The sequence below is a fragment of the Polistes dominula genome, unplaced genomic scaffold, assembly GCF_049000335.1.
Source record: "Polistes dominula isolate Pdom_NZ unplaced genomic scaffold, Pdom_raw_medaka contig_77, whole genome shotgun sequence".
Taxonomy (NCBI): Eukaryota; Metazoa; Arthropoda; class Insecta; order Hymenoptera; family Vespidae; genus Polistes; species Polistes dominula.
Genome location: NW_028301152.1, coordinates 627,998 through 635,910, shown reverse-complemented (window position 1 = coordinate 635,910; position 7,913 = coordinate 627,998). Strand labels below are relative to the sequence as shown.

The 7,913-nt window shown below is 27.3% G+C and overlaps 1 protein-coding gene across 1 annotated transcript in view; it reads right to left on the bottom strand.

The window, feature by feature from the left end:
* Positions 1-842: 842 nt before the first annotated feature.
* Positions 843-7,913, bottom strand: part of scrt (scratch) — a 36,821-nt gene continuing 29,750 nt past the window's right edge. The window contains exon 3 of the mRNA XM_015316332.2: positions 843-7,913. This exon is cut by the window's right edge and continues 21,411 nt beyond it. The gene's annotated coding sequence lies outside the window, so the exon portion shown is untranslated.

Below are 7,913 nucleotides of genomic sequence, written 5' to 3'. Positions count from 1 at the left end.
ACAAGCAACCCTCTATTTACTCGATCACGCACGTCCTTCGTCCCTTCGTGCCAAGGGATCGTGTTTCGTGATAAGACCGAAGCAAAATGTGGACATTATCTTTCGAAATCTACCATTCTCGCAAATTTATGTGCTGGGTCGTACACACAAACACTTATATCACCCTCTCATCCCTTTTAAACACACGTATGCACATACACACACATATACACACACTAATCACATAAACAAATAAAAAATAAAGTTATTTTTACTTGTGTGTTTTTTTTTTAACAGCACATTATCGTTTTTACCGTGTCCTTTTCTTTCCAAATCATTTGTGCTTGTAATCCGTTTAACGATGAACGATTCATTTTCGATTGCTGTTAGACAATGACTGGAAAAAACAACTATAGATAAGCTCTAAATTATCCTCATTTTTCCGATGATTTACTAAAGGAAGGTAAGATAATGAAATAATGAATAAATTATGTACACATATATAATATGCAGAATGAAAAAAAAACTACTCTTATGTATATTTCAAATATACACTCTTACCGATAATTAGAAAGAAACAAAAGTAGAAAACAAAAACCACAAAATATTGAATCAATTGATTTTATAATAATAATTTATTTATAATAAATCGTAAAATTGATTATTTTTTTGACTGTTAATAAATTATCGGCACGTATATATACATATATTATTAATAGAATCGAAAAAAAAAAAACAAGAAAAAAAATAAGAAAGTGGACCAGATGATGTTTAAGGTTATATTGTTTAAAAAAATCAGGTCGATATAAGGTAACTGTGATAAAATGACATAATGGTTAATTTATGATTAATACGTTCTCTCATTTTTCTTTTTTTTTTTTTCTACGTTTCTATTTATTATGAAAATATAATACAAAACATCCTATGTTGTATTACATAGATAACAATGCTCAATTAACGTTTCTTCTTCACACATTTTTTGTCTTCTTCATTATTTTCTTTTACGTTTTTTTTTTTGTTTCATCTCCTTCTTCTTCTTCTTCTTCTTATTCTTTTTCTTTTAAATCGTTTTTTACTTTTTTTTATTCTTTTTTATTATTATTATTATTAATCATCGTTTACTTCATCGTTTCATTTTTTTTTGTTTTTTTTTTTCGAACGTTACCATATCCAAAACGCCCACCCCCCCCCCCATGAGAAGCAATGTGTGTATGTGTGTGTGTGTGTCGGGAATATAGGTTAATGTGTTAGTTTCCTGTATTATTTTTTCTGTGACCATTCCTTTTTTTTTTTGTTTTAATCTTTTCTCATCCATCTTAACATTTGTTATTTTATTTCTTTACTTTGTTTTTTCTTTTCTTTTACCTCATACCTTTCTTTTCTTCCTTTTCTTATTCCTTTTTTCTTTTGTTGTGTTGTTGTTGTTGGTTGTGTTGTTGGTGTTGTTGTTTACAATCATTTAGATTCATTTGGTTTGCTTTGAATGGTGGAAAAAGGCCCGATGATATACAGAAATATTAGATTATTATAATACAGACGAGACGTTATATAGAGCAAGAAAGTGATATACAGAGTAATCATTGAATAATACAAATCATCATAAAGTGAATAGGGAAAGAAAGGAGAAAGGTGAGTGGGAGATGGAGCAGGGGCGAGCGGGGGCGAGCGGGGTGGGGTTAAAAGAGGGGGGGGGGGTAAAGATGGTCTTGCTTTTTCTTTTTTTTTCTTTCTTTGTTTCTTTTAAAGAGACCCGTGTTGTTATTATTTACTTACGCCGAAAAATGTGTGTTTTTGTTTGAAATTATTTTGACTCGTATGATGATTTTCCTCGCGTGTTTCTTTGTATATATTCCGCGTGTAATATATGTTTATTTGTTTAGTATTGTATTGTTACTTTTTTTTTTCTCAAATGTGTTATTATTATTATTATTATTATTATTATTATTATTATTATTATTATTATCAATATCATTTTAACGTTACGATCGAGTGAAGGAGAAAGATAGGAGAAACTTTTTGTATATGCGTTTTTGTGAGTGTGTGTGTGCGTGTGTGTATGTGTATATGTATGTCTTCTTTTAGTTAACTTTAATTCGTCGTTTTCGTCGTAATACTATTTTTATGATTTTTTTTTTTTTTTTTTTTATCTTGTAACGTTTTTATAATTTTTCATTCATGTTGTTGTTCATTGATATTAAGTATTGTTATTATTATTATTATTATTATTTGTTGTGTATTACTTTGAAAACTTTGTTTCAATTCTTTGTATTTGTTTCAACGTTATTTTCCCTCTCTCTCTCTCTCTCACTTTCTCTCTCTCCCTCACTCTTTCTTTCTTTCTTTCTTTCTTTCTCTTTTCTCTGTCCTTGTTTTAAAGTGTGTCTCAATGCACATTATCTGGAGTTTTGTATTTCATATATATATATATATATATATACATGTGTATATATATATAATATATATATATATAGCGCTAGTTTTACAAATAATATAAATGTATGCAAATATCGTTTATAATAATAATATTTCTTCTCTTCGTTTATAAAAGAGAATAGAAGCTTAAAGCTAATGTCATCTAGCGCCACTATCGTTTTCACACCATGCTCTAATAATATACCATATACATTCCACCATGGATCTCTCTCATCATCTGTCTCTCTTTATCAGAGTTTTTTTTTCTTCTTTCTATTTCCAATTTTTATCTTATGAAATAAATAAACAATAAAAATATATATATAAAACAATGATAAATAAGTTGAAAATAAATTGGATTTAAATTATACGTTGTCTTTTTTTTTGTTCCTAATTTATAATATTTAAAGATTTATGTACGCGTAAATTGTTTGTTATATTTTATTTAATATTATATTTTCATAGAGAATTAAAAGAGAGTATGGAGATTTTATTGAATTAAGAATGAAATCCTAGTGGAATGTTATAGTGTTTTCTACAAATTTTTAATTCTATATCACTACCCGATAGGCGGAATTTTGGCCGACCGAATGCTTTTATCGTCGAATTGAATTGTTTTTGTTTCTTCTCATTTTTTTTTAAATTCAAACGAATATTTGAACAAAAGATAGTTTTATTGATTTATTAACACCAGATTTACGAATGTTTTGTTCATTATTTTTTAATGATTTAATAACATTGTTTGAATGAAGGGTTGAGTAAACGAATGGAACTAATATTTACGTATATTTCATTACGTAACTAAAAAGCAATATAAGTTTTTAAAAAATAGTATTTAAATTTTATAAATATATAATATAATCAAATGTTCAATGAATCAAATTGGCTCAATTCGTAAATCTAGTGTTAAAAAACAAAAATCGATTTCTAATTCTTTCATAAAAAAGATTTAGAATAATTTTACAGTAAATAACATTTGTACGAATTCGATCATAAAAGCTTCTGCCAAACCTATAGGCCGACCTAGGCAATTAGTGTTTACATAGTCTACGTAAATGCTAAGTACAGTTTAGCACTACGATTAGAGAATAACTTTTTACTTTTATTTTTTTCTTTTTTTTCTTTTTCTTTTTCTTTTTTTTTTTTTTAATGATCATCATACATACTCTGTATGTGTTAAAATGTACGTTGTTGTTGTTGTTGTTGTTAAAAATGTGTGTATAATTACGGATGAATTATCAACGCGTTCATTTCTTTTTCTTATCTCGTTTTTCTAAAAGTGTTTTTATTTATTTTTTTTATTTTTTGTATCTCATGTGCGTATATTTTCGTTGTATTTATGTGTGTATACGTGTATTATTTGTAATTATTCATGTCCTGCTACCTGTATGTGGATGTGTGTGTATTTGTCTGTGTATGTTCGTGTGTGTGTACCTACGTTTTTTTTTCTTTTTCATTAATAATATCATTTACTTCTAGTACCTTTAATCGTTATCTTTTTTTTTCTTTTTTTTTTTTTTAAATTGTATATTGCTCTTTTTATTGCTTCAGCGGCAGTAATAGCCCTACGTAATCATGCAAGGTATAATTTTATTATTATTATTATTACTTTTTTTTTTCAATTATAATTATTCGTTAAAAGTTACTTGGAATAATAAGAGATTTCATTTTTTTCCCTTTTCTTCGCCCTTTGATGATTAACAATAATAATAATAATAATAATAATATTCATCATCATCATCATAAACATAATAATCAGAATCGTTATAATCATAACACAAAATAATAATAAAAAAAATAATCATTATCATCATCATTATTATCATCATCATCATCATTATTTTCTTCATCATCAATATCATCATCATCATCAATATCATCATCATTATCGTCATCATAATCATCATCATAATCATTATCATCATCATAATATTTAATCATAATCGTAATCGTAATAATAATAATTATTAACGATAGATAAACTAATAGAGTAAATCGCAATTGTAGACAATAATACTTGTTAATTGTTTTTTAAACATATTTCTGTTTTTATATATAATCTTTTTTTTTTTTAGTTATTATTCTTATGTTTTGGTTATTTTTCTGCGATCCTAAGAAATTATGATTTATTTCATTATTTTTTTTTCCTTTCCTATTTTGTTATAATAACACCTTTTGTGTTCGTACTTTAGTACGGCAAACATGGTTTCACGTTAAGAAAATGAAATTTGTTATATTTAGTATAATTTTACCTGCCATTACCTTCTTTCTCGCATTATTTTCTTTCCCACTCTCTTTCTCTTTCTCTTTTTACTGTTTAATTATTATTGAATATAATTTCAATCAGTAATATACCGTGTCTCTCTCTCTCTCTCTTTCTCTCTCTCTCTCTCTCAACATACAATCTTTCTATAAATATAGTTAACTTCGTATTTTGCGGTTTTTTTTTTTTTACTGCACTCCTTTAATTAAGTAAAAGCTATAAAATATGGAATGCCTCACCATGACTTCTTTATTTATTTATTATTATTATTACTATAATTATTATTATTATTATTACTATTATTATTATTATTATTATTATTATTATTATTATTATTATTATTATTATTATTATTATTATTATTATTATTATTATTACTTCGTTTATATCTTTCCCACCTCTTTCATTTTCTTCCTTTTTTTTTTGTTTTCTTCATCTTCCTCTAGTTTTTCTTTAACACTATAAATTATATGTCTCCCTATCAAACTAATCACGCAATTTGCAATTTTTCTTTCGCATGTTTATTCTTTATGTTCTTTCTACTAACTTACATGCACTTTTTTTTTCATTTCTTCTCTTATATGAGTTGTTTTCGAAAATTTCGATATTTCTATATATATATAATTTAATATAATAAATTTATATGTGTGTGTATATATATATATATATATATATTGTGTATGTCAATGTAACTACCGTTCTAATATCATCTTATCAAGTTACATTGTTGTATTACATATTGCTTGATTTATAAAAGCCGTATTTACGTTATTTGTATTATTATATTATATTTAAATCTTATCGTTAAATAATTCATATACTAAAATGTTATTCTTTTTGTTATAATTTTTTTTCTTTTAAATTAGATTTTCTAAAATTACATTCACACTCATTTAACATTCTTTCTTTTTTTTTTCCACTTAATCACTCACATTCTTTCTCTCTCTCTCTCTCTCTCTCTCTCTTTCGTAATTAAATATTATATTAAATATAACTTACAGGCGATTATTGCAACTGTTTCTTATTTATCAATTATGGCGTTTTTTTTTTAAATCGTGATAGATCAGAGAGTTTCATTATTTCCAACTCTTTTTCTTTTTTTTTTTATTATTAGCGCCGCTTAGGACTCACTTATATATTATTTATTTATTTATTTATTTATTGTTTATGTATGTATGTATATGTATATATTATTGTATGTATCTATGTATATATGTAAATCGAGTAGGATTAAAAAGTTGAGATGAAACCTAAGCGTGTGTGTTAATGATCATGTATGTGTTGTTATATGTTTGTGTTTATTTTTGTTATTTTTATTATTATAAATCGTCACTTTATAAATTATTTTATTCGATCGCACGTGCCAAATATCGTGGACGCGCTCTCGCCTACGTCGTTATTGCTTTTGAATACCCCCGGCTTCCTTGGGACATCCAATTGGAACAATATCCTGCAAATATCAGTCATCGAGTGGAGGGGGTGTGTGCATCTTTTTGAGATCTACAGGGTCCTCTTCTTATCTTTTTTATTTTTTTTATTTTCTTTTTTATTTTGTAAATCATCTCTTTCTATCCCGTTTTTATTTTTTTTATTTCATTGTTTTCATTTAAGCCCATCCGTTTTGTTCATTTTTCTTTTTCCCATTTCTTTCATTCTTTATCATCCTTAATTTTTCTTTCTCTCTTTCTTTTTTTCATTCTATTAATTCATTTTATATCCCATCGTTTTTTAATATTTCTTTTTATCACAATGCAATGATCATGTTATTGCTTATAATATGCATTTAAAGGTGTGTGTTTTGTTGAGGTTATATGTTATTAAAGTTAACCACCTTGTTACTTTTTTTTTCTTTTAATAATATCACATCGGTCTTTTTTAAATTATCGCGGTCAGTTTTTGTATTGAACCAATCAAGGAGAATTAATTTAAATCATTTATTTAATTTTCAATTATATTTCTATTAATTATTTCTTTTTCGTTGTTTCTCGAACAAAGAGGTTAACACTTATTTCAAAATTTTCCTCCATGTGATCGGTTTTTTTTGTATAAGACACGAAATGTTAAATTTTGAGTCTCGATAATGACAATTGTAATTTTTAAATAGCTTTATTATGTATTTAATTTAACCCCTTAAGGAACAATTTTGGCTCAACGTAATACAACGTCGCTCGAGTTAACTACTCGAGAGTGCAACTTAAAGGTTTTTTTTTCGTGTGGTTCGTTATGTCGGGCGCCAAAAGTCCTTGGGACCATTGTGCCCGGGGCCCCTTGCGGGGAGTGCACCTTATCATTGTGGGGGGTTGTTTCCTGCGGGCAACCTTGGGTCCCCCGTGCGAAGAGCAACAAGCAATCCTCTGTCCCCTTTTCTCCGAGCCCACCCCACGTCGAATGTTGGGCGGTGGTTCTCCCCAGGGCATCATATTTGACGCCCGCGAGAGCTCAAAAGCTACGACGACGAGCAGGCATGTGTCCCCTCGATTGATGTCGAAGAGAGAGCGTGGGGATTCGAACCCGCGAACTCCAGATGGGAGTCGAGCGTTCTACCGACTGAGCCATACCGTACTCTACTTAAAGGGTTAATATTATTTATTAGGGTTAAATTATGGTATTGTAATAATACCAGGAAAGATTAGTCGATTTAAATTTATCCTCGATTATTAATTGGTTCGTGATAAACTTTTTCTTGACGATTGGCTCATAATTGTATGTCCGCGATAGATAATAACGACAAGAACAATACGTTTTATAATTAGCGATGATTAATGGTAATAGTAGTAATAGCTTAGTGACGCGATTGTCACTACTCAAATGTGTCATTTTGTTAATTGGTTTTTTTTCTTCTCTCTCTCTCTCTCTGTCCCTCTCCCCCATTATTTCGTTCTCCCTTTTCTCTTTATTTTTATCAATAATACTATTTTATGACTTATACAAAATCATATTTGATATCATTCAAATTTCCAATTGTTCGATAATTTTTATTATTGCTTTATTTTCATTCATAGTATTTTTTCTTTTTTTTTTTTCATTTAATATTTCCAATATTTATTTATTTATTTAATTTTTTGTTTGTATTATTGCTTTATTGTTCGTTCATAGCATTTCTTACCTTTTCGTTACCGTTTCTTTCGAATATTTAATTATTTATTAAGAAATTGATTAAAAAATAAATAAATAAATTGGATTTATTGCTTTTATTGCTTTAATTGCTTTTATTGCTTTATTTTGCATTCGTAGTATTTCTTTCTTTCCTTTTTTTCTT